The 14552-nt window shown below is 49.8% G+C and overlaps 1 long non-coding RNA gene across 2 annotated transcripts in view; it reads left to right on the forward strand.

Moving 5' to 3' along the window:
* Window positions 1-12888: 12888 nt before the first annotated feature.
* LOC146335858 (uncharacterized) overlaps window positions 12889-14552 on the forward strand; it is a 49466-nt gene continuing 47802 nt past the window's right edge. The window contains exon 1 of one of the 2 annotated variants that reach the window (XR_014785930.1): window positions 12889-13579. This is a non-coding gene — a long non-coding RNA (uncharacterized LOC146335858). The remainder of the gene's footprint in view (window positions 13580-14552) is intronic. The other variant, XR_014785929.1, reaches the window with a different exon arrangement.

Below are 14552 nucleotides of genomic sequence, written 5' to 3' on the forward strand. Positions count from 1 at the left end.
GTAGCCTCATGCAGTCTCATGCTTCATGTTCTTGCTGAGCTCTTTCTCCCTTGAATATATTGTAAGCTGACGAGACACAGGAATTCCTTATCTTGTCAAAGGTCATACAATTGTATATCTTGTTCTCTGCTGTTCTCTCCTTATCATGGCTACCCTATAACCCAGTTCTTGTATTATAAACAATGGTGCTAGGAAAAGAAATGTTGAGGACTGCAACCCCACGCGGGAGGGGGAGGAGGAGCCGTTTCCTATGTGTCACAATGTCTATAAAAACAATGTGCTGATGTATTTCGGGGCTTCTGGCTCTTTGGAAACGATTCCAGCCTTAAGCCCGCGCGTTAAATAAAGAATCTCTTTTTCCTTCACTCCGTGGTCTCTCTGACTCTGGGTTCTGCAACATAAATGGTGCCGTGACTCGGATGTGGCAGGCTCTGAGCCAGACAGGTGGCAGTTGCCTGCTCTTGATTGCCGCACCGGGAAGACGAGCTCGGCGCATGCCTCCCTTTCTTGGCGCCACCGACCTTTTTGTCGAGTGAATGGGAGAAAGCCTGCACCGGGATCGCCCAAACGGCAGCGAGCAGCAAGAGAACCTTGGGAAGTGGAGGAAGGAACTTGAGCCCTGCCTGTATCGCAGCTGCAATTGAGTTGAAACCCACATTGGAAGCCTTCAGGAGAAAGGCAAGTATATGGGAAAAAGAGGGCCCCGCCTTTAGGGAGAAAGGCCACCGGGCAGAAAAAAAGAGGGCCCCGCCTTATGAAGAAGGTCAGTGTTGGTGGTATACGTATACAAAAGAACCTACTCCTTGCGGGTAGAAGGGGGGCCTGATCACACCCCCGAGTGGGCGCCAGTACCCAGCACGCCAGTACTCAGTAGGAAGCTGAGGAAGCTGCTTTCTGCTCTGGTAAAAAGTGGGAAAAGTGGGTGGCAGGGGCATATGGATGCAGTGGAGAGATTGATGATTGTGTGAGTGGCTACTGCGGTTTCTGACACATACCGTTGACCGTCCGGGTGCCCAGGCCAGTAGCAAAGTGCGTGGTGTGTAAAATCCTCTTGTGTCGGCCAGTGAGACCCCTTACTCACTGACCAATTCCCATTCCCTAATTGTGTCTGTCTTCAATTTAGGAGGGAGGCTATGGGTGGTGGGGGAAGCAAACCTTGCACCCCTTGGGATGTATGCTAGCAAATTTTAAGAAAGGTTTTAGTGGAGATTATGGGGATCACCCCATGAATCCTCAGCGGTTGCAGACTTTGTGTGAAATAGAGTGGCCGTCTTTTGGTGTAGGATGGCCTACTAAAGGCTCTTTAGAGCCCAGCAAAATCAGCCGTGTATATGCCATTGTGGTTGGGAGACCTGGGCACCCCGACCAATTTCCCTACATAAACTCGTGGGATTCCATAGTCCGTGCTTCTCCTCCATAGCTAAAGAAATGCCTAGAATCCCAGGCAAAAGTTTTGGTGCTCAGAAAAGAAAAATTGGCCAAAAAGAAATTACAACCAGTGTTAGAAGCCTCATGTAAAGATCTGGCAGAGCTAACGGCGTTTCCACCTGCTTATGCCCCGCTTCCACCACGGGCCCATGTTACTGTGAGACCGCCCCGTCGAGATCCAGATCCTGTGGCTCCTGAGCCCCTGCCATCCCCCTGCAGAGGCATTGCCCCTTGCTTTGACTTAGAACTGTCGCCATCAGTTTCAAGCCCCACCGGTAGTAATTCGCCGATTTCAGCTACGGTCCTCGACTCCCAGATATTGTCTGCCGAGACTTTCATCTCTACGGGATCAGGCGGTTCCCCTCTTACACCTCAATCAGCATTAATAAAAGAAACTGAAGAATTGAAGTGTTGGGCAGAAGATTTAATAAAATCGGCAGTGACCCTTAAAAAGATGTGTTCTCACAAAAAAGGGGAGGCGAGCTCGTCTACTGCTCAAGACTTGCACCCCCTTGAGATGTATGTCAAACAAAGAAAGAAAAGGGTTTTTTTTTTTTAAAGATTCAGAATAGAGAGAGAAAACAGCAAAAAGCTCAAGGTCGAGCTGAGAGAAAAAAAAGAACAAGATCTGAGGCTGTTAATTAGAAAAATGTTGCAGGACAGTCTGGCTTTTAACAAAGCGTGGGAGCGTGAGAGTGTAAGGCCGAAGAAGTAGCTGTTAGCCTAGCGCGCCGAGAGAGGGGGGGCAGGAAAATTGCCCACAACGTTCTGAGTTGTGCAACATCATCACCTCGCCTAATTGAGATGAAATCCCTAAGAAATGGAAACTGAAAATGAAGACCCAGAAGATGAAGGCAAAATAGAAAATAAAGGTGAAGAATCAGCCCCCAGAGCACAGGCTAGACCCCTCTTCGAGTGAAAAGTGTGCCATAAGACTGGCCCAAAGCAGAATGAAGCAGAGAGACCACGTTGAAGATCTCTGTCAAGGTAACCGTGTTTAGCTTTGAACTGTGTTAAAATTGCATAGAGCCTGTACCTACTGACCATCGGCTATATGATTTCTGAAGAGCGTAACCAGTAAGCTTTTGCCGTGGGATTCCCTGTAATGAAGAAATCTCACTCATTTAAGTGTCCAGTGTTACACTGCCTAAGTGTGTGTGCTGAAGAGACCGAGAAACCAGACAGCATGTTCCTGGCCAAGCCAAAATCGCGCTACTACCATGCTCCTGAAAGCTGCAATAAACTGTGTAAGCTGGGAGACCCAACCTGATTGAGAAGAAAAGAAGATATTGGAGCAACTGTCTTAAAAAACAATGAGATCTGTGTAGCTGGCTGGCTGACGCTGTCAGTGATGTTACAACTTTAAATTAAGACTGTTTTCCTGTTTGAGACCCCAGCGAAGAAAGCTGACCCGATTTGGCTGCCCTGTACCTCATTGTGTCCTGTTTTGAGCTTGGAATTTACAAATACAAACAAACTGAGAAGCTTGCCTCTGAAGTCCTGCAAATCACCCCACCGCCTCCCCGAAGATTAATGGCTGCCTGAAAAATGCAAGTATAAGGCGATGCCCATCACCCCCCAGCGTCCTGAGTTTCAGCACTCAGTGTTTCGGTGCTTTCGTGTACCAGGTTAGAAGAGAAAAAAAAGAGAGTAAGTTTTTAAAATGTCTGTGAGAACCTGACAGAAGTAAAATAAAATTTACAGAGGAGTTGCCCAGGTTAAAGCGTCACGGCTAGAGAGTTGAGCTGCGCTGTTCTGTTTAGACAGAGGCCTTGCTAAAAAGTTAAAGGCCCTTGTCTGTCAGAAGGGGTGTAAGGCCACACTTTCCCTTTTTAAACTGATGCAAAAGTGGAGAGCCTTTGCTGGAAACATCGCATCTTCATTGCCCAGAGCCTCCTCTGTTTGCCTCCATCATCATCTGGGCTTTTTAGAGACACTCTGCACATGAACTAAAATTTTAAATTGTCAAAGACTTGCCATGGACAGTGCTGTGAAGCTTTTGATAAACTTGAACTCTCATCGCTGTGGACCGTGTGTCTGTGTTTGTAGTCAGCTCAGTGTACAACAAGCTAAGTTTGATCTATGATTTTTAGATTTCCTTCTGCTAAAACTCATGCAGCATAGAGTTGCCGATGCAAAAATGGTGACCTAGAACTCTTTGCGTGTGTGGGTATGCCCGTCCCTTGATTTTAATGGGCCCTGAGCATGCCAGAAGAGCAGTATAATTGCTGGATCTGCAATGAGTATGAGTTAAAGAGAGAAAAATAACCCTTTGACTCCCAGATGGAGAGGACTGAGAACTATCATACTTTCCACCCCCGCAGCTATGAAAGCAGCTGGAGTTAAACCCTGGATACACTGGACACGAGTCAAGAGAGCGAGAGGGGGAGAGTAGACTGTAAACAGAAATCCTGAAAATCCTTTAAAAATCATTCTGAAAAAGCAGTAAGAAGACTCAGGCTAGACCTTACTGTGGACACACCGGGAGACTGTCCCCCTGCGTACGGTCAGACCTGCAACTGGAGAATTGAAGAAGGGGACTAGACCCTACTGCAGCTTGCCAGGTGAATAGCTGCCCAGCGTACGGTCAGATCCCAAAGAAGATCAAACATGCGTGTTGTAGTGTTAGTAGTGTTGCATTGTGTTTCCTTAATAAGGTGCAAAAAGGGGGGTCTGCCCCTGGAAGGAGAAGTTTGTCCCAGTGATTTGCTGATAATTACTGGCTCCACCTGGCTAATATCACGAGAGTAAAACATTTTTATTTGCCAAGAGATATACCTGCAAACAGGCTTATTAGCTCTTGCCTAATACCTGTCTGTAGACATCCTGGGAAAATTCAAAAAGATACCATGTTAAGAGTTTATGGTGTAAGTTTAATTTATTCCCAAAATGCTAATTGGGGCGTGGTTGCAAAGATCCTACCCCCTACAGAGTTCACTCTATGCACCCCCATCGTTGCGGAAACAAATGCTACGTGTGCACGAATGCTTGTCAAAAATTTTCCAGAAAATATAAAGCTATCCCTGGCCCCCTTCCACTGTAATAAAATTCAAAACATATCTTTTAATGATGCCCACATGCTTTTGCCTCATGGATGGTTTTAGACATGTAGTTCCCGCACTTGGTCATTCATTCCTGCCAACTTGTCTAATAACCACCCATGTTGCCTCAGCCGCCAATTGAACTGGTGCCAATTCTTCCCCTGTGGCCCGAGAAAATCCGTCGACGGAAGCCTCGAGCACTCCAACTAACTAAAAATTGTAATAGTCATGTGCAGTTATATTCTGACTCAGAAAAATTGGCCTTAGCAATGTCACTGGTTGGGGTTCCAGGTTTAGCCTTGGCTGATGGTCTGGAGATCAACCGGTTAGCTTGCAGCTTAGCCAAAAGCATAAATGCCACCTCACGAGCATTGTCATTGTTAAATAAAAAGCTGCGTGATCTAAAAGGTGCAGTTCTAGAAAACAGAGCTGGTATAGATTACCTCTTCCTTCTTCATCATTTAAGTTGTGAGACACACCAAAAGCTCTGTTGTTTTAACTTAACTGATAATGGCAATGCTGTAGATGAGCAGATCAACAAGCTGCACAATATAGTAGCTAACAAAACAATAAGACAAAACAATTAGCTCAATTAGTTAACCCCTTGGCTTCCAGATCTTAGCTGGCTTGAAGCATTGTTCATCCTAATTCTACCAGTGTTGTTCATAAAAGTTCTGTTATGTCTCTGCGTTCCTTGTCTTATGCGCTGTTTAACCAATCTGTTTTATGTCTCAGCTAGTAAAACTGCCGCCCTCTACGCTCTAATAGCCCAACAGGAGATTAAGTGATATGTATGTCACAAAAAGCTTTGTATGCTTATCAGAAATGCTATAATTGTAATGAAATTATGCATTTAAGGGGGGAATGTAGCAGCCATATCGGGGGTCAGACTAACTAGCCTCATGCAGTCTCATGCTTCATGTTCTTGCTGAGCTCTTTCTCCCTTGAATATATTGTTGTAAGCTGACGAGACACAGGAATTCCTTATCTTGTCAAAGGTCATACAATTGTATATCTTGTTCTCTGCTGTTCTCTCCTTATCATGGCTACCCTATAACCCAGTTCTTGTATTATAAACAAAGGTGCTGGGAAAAGAAATGTTGAGGACTGCAACCCCACGCGGGAGGGGGAGGAGGAGCCGTTTCATATGTGTCACAATGTCTATAAAAACAACGTGCTGATGTATTTCGGGGCTTCTGGCTCTTTGGGAAAGATTCCAGCCTTCAGCCCGCGCGTTAAATAAAGAATCTCTTTTTCCTTCACTCCGTGGTCTCTCTGACTCTGGGTTCTGCAACAATGACACTATATAATAACCGATATCATCAGTGCCACCATTCTCTGTTGGCATGCCCACCCTCCTCCTCCCGGTTATGGGGGCTGACATTTGCTTGAGGGCCCCCCGAAACCATGCTGCTCCCACCAGCAGTGTCAGTTCTCCTCACAGGCTGGTTGCTCTCAGTGCGTCCCCCAGATTACAAGGTGCAACTGCTTGGCTTCCTCTCTCTTTTTTAGCTTTCCCTCGATAGTCTGGAAAAGCAGTCAGCGAGCTCCATCGATTGCAGCCAGCTTGTGGCTGAGTGTTTTCGTAACAGACCCCCCAAAGGCAAGGGATTTTCCAGATCATCTGAGGGAGAGGGACGTCTTCTTAAGGGCAGGACACAAACAGCAGTGGCAGAACCATACGCAGCACAGCAGTTCATGCTTTGAACCAAGTGGAATTCTGTAACCTGCATTGACTGTACAAACTGAACGTATTATGTGCATAAATCTATTTGGTTTCAGCTAGTTGTGGGGATGGGAGGAGGAGGACTCGGCAGGGTACTCCAGCACAACCCCCTGGCTCCCATAGGTCTGATAAAGCTGCTTCTCTGGCTTGAGAGTTCAGCAAGTTTAGGCCACACAGTTTCAAGCATTTCTTTGCAGCCACAAGGGCTAGAACCTTGCTTTTAAAAAGAAAAAAATATTGAGATTCTCAGGATGCTCAGTACTGCACCTCATACCACATTACACAATGTTCTGCCCACAGAAGAAGGATGGGACCAACACCACAGGTAGACAATGGACCAATGTCCCAACAGTGTCGTTTTCAGGACACAGTGGGTTTCCAGATCAAAAACGACTCTGGAAATTAGCAAAATGCCCAGATTGGGGGAGTGGGGGGAGTGTCTGGAGGAGCTGCATGTCCATATCTATACCTTTACTTCAGGGCTGGTTGAACACAGTGGTCTTTGGACCTTTCTGTGGCATGAGGCACCTCTGCTGGTTGCCACACATACAAATATGTCTGCGATGTGGTTGGAGATCGCTGATGTCGCAAAGGCAATGTTGCTTCCCTAGGGGGAGAGCGGCCGTGCTGTTCGGAGGGTGAAAGAAGCATTTGCAGGTGTGTGTGTAGTCAAGCTGGCTATACATTACCGCCAAGATCAGAGGCAGCAGGCCTCTGGATAAGCAGTCCCTGCTGGGGGACACAAGCAGGAGCGCCTCTGTGCTCAGGTTGTGCTTGTGGGCTTCCCATTTGGGCATCTGACTGGACACTGTGCAAGCAGAATGCTGGACTTTGGTAGAGGCCTTTGGCTCTTCTGATGGTCTCCTCCAATGATGGTCTCCAACATTTCCCCCAAACACAGCCTGGGCAGGTCCCCTCCTCCTAGATTTCTGAGAGTGTCTCCCTCTCACTCCTGCTGGCAAAAAGGTCCAGAAGGTTCAGGCAGAATCACTCTAGAGGATCACTTGTATGTCTCATATATTTTGATATTTGTAAATTTCATGGGGCCCAGGATTAGAATGCAAAGGATATTGTGACACCTGAAAGATCAACAGATTTATTGAGGCCACAGAAGCGTCCATAGGCCACAGTGTCCTGGCATCAGACATATGACTTGCTATCCTCAGTCAGCAGATACATGCACTGGCATAGAGGAAAAAATAGTGCAATATTGCCAGGAAACCATACACAGCAAGAGATGTGCAGCACAATCCTTTGCATGGTTACTTGGAAGCACGTTCCACTGGCTTACTCCCAGGAAAGTATGCGCAGGATGAGAACCTCGGAAGAGGCCTGCTCTTCTCGCACACCATCCTCTTTCCCCACAGTGGCCAAGCAGGTGCCTCCAGGAACTTGCCCGCAGCCATCCTCCACTTGTCTTCAGCATCTGCTACTAGCAGGCGGGTGGCCTCAGAGCCCTTCCCAGCCCTCCTGGCTAAGAAGGGCCTCAGAAGATGGTCCACCTCATCCAGCGGTGGCCTGCCAAGTGCTCAGAGGGGGAGCCCGCAAGCACGGAAGCCAAGGCTGCCCTGGATGGCCTTTTGGCCCCGGGCTCGCTGTTTTGGCCTTTCTACCCAGAAAGGAGCCAACGTGGCACAGCTGTCCGAGGCCATGACTCTCGTGGTAAACAACAACTAGCAGTCACGGCTGAGGCTTGGATAGCGACACGGGAAGTCCAGTTCAGAAGCCGGAATGCCTGACCAGTCACACGAGCAAAAGCTGCAGGGCAGGGTCTGTAACAGCGAAGAGCTTCCAGGCGGCCTGGAGAACCTTCTCAGGAGAGGCAGTCTATGTTGGCCGCCACCCCGAGACGTGGCTTTGTAGCCGGAGCCCTTGGTGGAAAAGCTCCAGACCAGCCAGGAAGGAAAGGGGAACCAATCTCCGTCAGCCCCAGGGAGTCCCCCTCTGCCCCTCAAGCACACACACACAGTGGGGAGCCTCTGGCTGAGCCAGAACTGCCTCCCTGCCTCCCTCCGGCCGCCCCCAGCATCCAGGGATGCTCTGCTGAGGCGAGCGGTGGACATGCGGCTCCCAGGCAGAAACTGTCTCTGAAAATCTGCCCAGACACATCGGCGTTGTTAGGACCCGGCCCACCTGGGCATGGGCCCAGATGGTCTGAGCTGTGCCCCGGATCTTTAGAGCTGTCCCAGTTGCCATCATCCGCCTTAATGCAAGTCTGCTTTTCACATCTGAGCTCGGTAGCCTTGTAGTTACTAGGAGGCCTTAGGACTCGCTCCCTTAGCAGACCAATGGGGAGTCCAGCATGAATGCGCCAGCCTTTAAACTAGGGGGAGACTGCCACCTTCCCTTCCGGACTCTGCTCACTGTTTTGTTCTTTCTTCCCCTGCTTTTCTGCTCTTACATGCCCACTGTTGGGAGCTTGCTCGCAATGACATTTTGATGAGAGGGAGAGGGACGGGCAGGAAGAACTCCGTGTGAAATAGTGGTATTTCACACACCATCTGATTTTCCTGCCCCAAACTGGAACCTTTGGCTTCTGCAGAAGTTCAGTAGCTTCAGCATAGCAAAGGACTGAGTCAGCCTCCACAAACTTCTTTCTCCCCCTCCACTTTAGTTTGTCCTAAATAGCTGCAGACCTCAGATTACACCAAAAGGGCGGCTAGGGCTATGGGACGTCATGATCCCAAGGTGCCGGGGCTCTTAAATAGGTTCCACAGTTTTAAAAAAGCAAGAAAAAGCCCTCAGCCACCTCACCTCATAAAGTTCATTTAAATATGTGCAATCCTTACAACCCCCCCACAGCCCCCTAAATTCCTCTGAAAGGAGCCATTTGGCGTGGGGAATTCTCCCCCCCCCACCATCCATTTCCAGTCACCATTCTTCTTCTTTATCCTGTCCTGTCTTGGTCTTTCTTTCTCTTCTTTACTCCACTCAAATCATATCTTGGGCATTTTTCAGAGAACTACCTTTGGTGAGCAAGAGAAGTTCTGAACTGTATTTGACTTTATGCAAACAGACGGGAGGGTTTGTTTTTCTCATTCTCCTCCTCACCCAGGTCTTTGAGAAAAGTGGGCTCACATGGTTGCAGAGGAACAAATCTGGGCTCAATGACTTACAGGTCCACCTTCCAGTCCTAGGGCACATTTTTACCATGGGCTCCCATCGCTGTGCTTTGCAGGAGGGCAACGATGGGACCATGAGATGGCCTTTCTTCCAATGCCAGACAACTTCATTATGAAAAAGCCTTAAACTGGATTTCAAGCATCATAATTCTCTAGCCCCTGCTCCTATCCTTCTGAAACTTTGCAGGTTCTTTGCCTGGGGACACTTCTGTAACCTGTGCATTTTGATACACATTTACCCAAAAATCATGCGGGGCGGGGGTGAAGTGAAGGGAAAGCAAATCACTCCTGCCTAAAACCTAGAGAGCCACTGCCAGTCAGTGTCAACAATACTAGGCTAGATTGACCAAGAGTCTGACTCAGTATAAGGAGGCTTTCTGTGTTCCTAAGTTATGGGGAGGAAGATACAATGAGAGCTTGTGCATAACAAGGAGGAGGTGGAGGAGAGTTGCACAAAACATCTATTTTTATGAAGAGTTGCTGGAGGATGGTAGGATGAGGAGGGATGGAACGGAATAGAATTGGTAGGGGAGAATGTAAGTGCTCAGTGGTGAAAGAAAAGCATTCTGCATATGCTCAGAGACACTCTATATTTAAGAACATAAGAAGAGCATCAGACCAAGGTCCATCTAGTCCAGCATTCTGTTCACACAGTGGCCAAACAGATGGCCACAGAAACCCACAAGCAGGACAGGAGTGCGACAGGACCTTCCCATCCATGTTCCCCTGCTGCTAACATTGGTGAAAGGTAAATAAATTCTAGTAATTCTAAATTTGCATGCATGTATATCCTTCAGAAACTTTGCAGGTTTCTTGCCTGGGGGACACCTCTAATGACCTGTGCATTTTCATACAGATTTACCCAAAAACTATTGTGTGTGTGTGTGAAGGAAAGGGAAAGCAAATCACTCCCTCCCCCAAATTGGAGAACTCCCCTTCCACTTGAACTGCTGCACCTATCCTTCTGAAACTTTGCTGGTTTCTTACTTAGGGACACCTCTAGGCAGTCTGTAATTTTCAGAACAATGGTCCACAAGGAACATAGGGAGATAAGTCTGTCTCCTTTTGGAGACCTCAAACTGTCAAGACCACCCTTGCACAAAAACCCCTGTGGCTATCATTCTGAAATTTGGCAGGCATGAACTCCTCTGATGGGGCAATGAATCCTGAAATTTTTATCCAATTCTTCAAAGGAATAAAAATGTTCTTGGCAGTTCCGTTTAAACGAAAATCTAAATATATAATCCCTGCATTTTTCTGACATTGGACAGGTGTAATCCCCTTCTAGGGGGCTACTATGCCTCAAAGTTCTGACCAAGAGAAAGAGTTACATATTTTGTTCTAATTTCCGATGGTGGTCAACAGGAAGCACAAAGACTCATTTTTCCCAGCCTTGACTCAGGCTTGGTGCTGAGCTGAATGGACCGACTACAAACTGGCCTGAGCAGAAGCGGGATGGTTTCCAAAATGCTGAAGTGGGGTCTATACGCACACGTGCGCGCACACCATGCACACACACGCATTAGAGGTGTGCTTGGACTCGGATGCACATGCCAATTTGCGTTATGGGCCTGTGCCCCAGATCTTTTAAGAACCGAGCAATGCCGCTGTGAGGGAGGCATTTGCACACGTGGTGGAAGCCAGAAAACTGGGGGAGGACTGGGATGGGATGGCCAGCGGCAGGAGGGGCGGGCGGGCAGTGGAGGAGCCCTCCCATCAGGGCGAGGGTACACCAGGGCCCATTCCTCTAGCCTCACTGCGAGCCAAATGCATTCTGCACATGCCTAGAAGCCCTCTTGGACAGAACTAGGGGTTGCCTGCGGCTCTCTTTCCCAGGGACACTTGTGTGCCATATTCCAGCGGCAGTCCTAGAGCCGCTTGCCTACAAGTAAGCCCCACTGTGCCCAATGTCACTTACTTCTGAGTAATGAACATACAAAGGGCTGCGCAATCAGAAGCCAACACAGGATGCTTCTCTCCCAAGCTTGGAGATGCAGAAACTGTACGGGTTTCAATGAAATTGGGCTCCCTCCAAGGGAGGGGGAGTAGTTACATTTCCTGCCCCCCCCCCAGCTCAGGGTGACATATGTATGGGGTTTCCTTCACAATAACCCTGTGAGGTATGTTCAGACACACACAGCCAATCCATTCATTCATTGATTAAAACCCCCGATAAATTGTGGCTGCACTCCTATACACATTTACACAGCGATAAGCCCATTAAACTCAGTGGGGCTTCCTAGTGCGTAGATATTTATAGGATAGCACTGTGACTCCTCTTAAAAAAGAAGGGAAGAAAGTAAAACAAGGGTCCCTGAAATCAAAAAGGGATCCTCATGATCTCCTTTGATTTTTAAAAGGGTTTTTAAGACCACAATACCACCATCCAATCACAGAGCACATCTGCCTTCACAGACCGAACCAGAAAAATCAGGGTTTTGCCACTTGTGGGTGCCACAGCACAAAAACTCGGATTCGAGGCAGGGATCCTCAGGGTTCCTTGTGATTTCTACAAAAATGATACCTGCAAACACCATCATATCACAGAGCACATTTGCCTCTGTGGACTGCAGCAGAAAAATCATGGATCTGCACATGTGGGTGCAGCCACGGTGCAAAAACATGGATCGAGGCAGGGATCCTGTAGATTTCATATGATTTTTACTGAGCAAATCCCCCCAAACACAATAAAATTACACAGCACATCTGCCTCCACGGACTGAACCCAAAAAATCATGGATCCACCACACTGAGGTCTGGCCACAGCACAAAAACTTGGATCCGAGGGAGGGATCCTCATGATTTTTACAAGAAAGATACCCCCAAACACCATCGTATCACAGAGCACATCTGCCTCCATAGTCTGAACCACAAAAATTGCAGATCCGCCACCCATGGGCACAGGCATGGCACAAAAACATGGATCGGAATTTTATATGGAATCCACATGGTCAAATCATAGATCGCACGGATGCCCACATACTGAACCAAATTACTGATCCTGTACTTGAGCATTCCACTAACAGTACAAAAGCACTGATTGAAGGCACATATCCTCAGAACTGAACCTTAAAAATCATGGATCATGTACTCACCCTCAAAGTATCAAGGCTACCCTTGCACACAAACTCCTGTAGCTATCATTCCGCAATTTATTTTACTTATTTATTTTTACTGGCAGACATGATCCCCTCCGATGGGGCAACGACTCGCGAAACTTTCATTCAGTTCTTCCAAGGAAGAAAAAAGTTACTGGCAGCTCCCTTTAAAAGAAAATCAAAATATAAAGGCACAAGCCGCAAGAAACCCGGCCCCTCTTTTCCGACACTGGGCCGGTGCACTCCCCTCGCGAGCGGCTGCTGTGCCCGCCATCATCGCCCCGCTCGGACCGAGAGAACAGCTGCGGCACCCCGACCTCCCCACGATCGCCAGCACGGAGCGCCGCGCCTCGGTTCCCGAGCGGCGCCTCGGCGCGGCACTGCGCGCAGCGGGCCGGCCCCAGCCGCGCTCTCCGCCCGCGGCGTCGGGGCCCGCGTCGCAGCGCTGCTGCAGGCGTGCCCGGGCCCGCTTCGGCTCGGACGCGCGGCGGCTCGGCTGCGGGCGGCGCCGCGCCCCGCTCCTTCACGGGCCTGGCTGGCGCCGCCTGGTCCCGGCGCGCGCAGTCGCCGGCGCGCCTCCCCGGGCCGCGGGCACGTGCAGCGCCCGCCTCGTCCCGCCCAGCCCTCCGGCGGATCACCGCCCGCGGATCACAGCCCGCGCCCGGCTAACGGCCGCCCCGCAGTCCGCCAACGCGCCTCGGGCCGCGCGCTCCCCGCGGCGAGGCCCTGCTGCGCCCTGGGCAGGCCTTGCCGCCGCCTCCTCCCCTCCTGGACCTCGCGGCTTCGCAGGCCCCTTCCCGTGGCCAGCAGGCCCCATCTCTGCCTGGGGTTCCAGCAGCCCGGCCAGTGAAGCCAGAGCCCCTCCGGCCTGCCGGCCCCCTCCGTGACGTCAGGGAGGGCCAGCCAGTCACTGCCAGAGGCGTCGGCGCCACGAAACCCTTTCCTGCTCCGCAGTCTGCAATGATGTCGTAGAAGGAAGCTCTGGAAAGTCAACCTGCTGCAGCCTCCGTCGGCACAGGGCCGGCATCTGCCACGCTGCGTGGAGGCATCTGATTGTTTCCCCCTCAGGGGCGCATGAGAGCATTGAATGACACGCAGCTCTGCCTCTCGTGCAAATCTCCACCAGGCTTGGCCGTGGAATCCCTGTCCAAATGTCCAGAGGCGGTGAGTGGCTGGGTGGGGAGGAATGAGCTGAAGCTGAACCCTGGCAAGACCGAGGTACTTTTGGTGGGAGACAAGAGGAGGCTGGGGGAAGTTGACCTGGTGTTGAATGGGGTACGGCTACCCTTGAGAGACCAGGTCCGCAGCCTGGGGGTCATTTTGGACTCCCAGCTGTCCATGGAGGCTCAGGTGTCAGCTGTGAGCCGGACAGCGCTGTACCAACTCCATCTGATACGGCGGCTGCACCCCTTCCTTCACGACCATCTGCTCCCGTCGGTAGTACATGCCCTGGTCTCCTCTCGTTTAGACTACTGTAATGCGCTCTACGTGGGGTTACCCTTGAAGACAGTTCGGAAACTGCAGCTGGTACAGAACGCGGTGGCTCGCCTGATTAAAGGCAGCCGCCGGCGAGATCACATCACTCCAGTGCTGAAGGAGTTGCACTGGTTACCAATTGTTTTCCGGGCCAAATTCAAGGTGTTGGTTTTGACCTTTAAAACCCTATATGGTTCCAGCCCAGCCTATGTTAAGGAGCGCCTCCAGCAGCACCAGACAGGCCGCTCAACAAGATCAGCCTCGGATGGCCTTCTCTCTGTCCCATCAGCCAGGACAGCTAGACTGGTGGGGACGAGGGAGAGGGCCTTCTGTGTGGTGGCCCCCACTCTGTGGAACTCTCTCCCTAGGGAACTCCGCCATGACCCCTCTTTAATGAGCTTCCGTCATGCATTAAAAACGTTGTTCAGGCAGGCATTTGGGGTGGGTTAGGGTATTTTTAGAAATATGATGTTTTTACTGTAGAATTTTATTTTTTTAAACTGTTTTATTATACACTCTGTACGTTGCCCAGAGTGGCTGGGTGACCAGCCAGATGGGCGATTAATACATTAAATAAATAAATAAATAAATGGCGAAGTAATGCCAGAGTCAGGCGGCGGAGGACACACGCACGCACTCCCTGCAGTCATGGCCAGGCCAG

This window comes from Heloderma suspectum, chromosome 14, assembly GCF_057233095.1.
Source record: "Heloderma suspectum isolate Gila_16-S chromosome 14, 16-S_ref, whole genome shotgun sequence".
NCBI lineage: Eukaryota > Metazoa > Chordata > Lepidosauria > Squamata > Helodermatidae > Heloderma > Heloderma suspectum.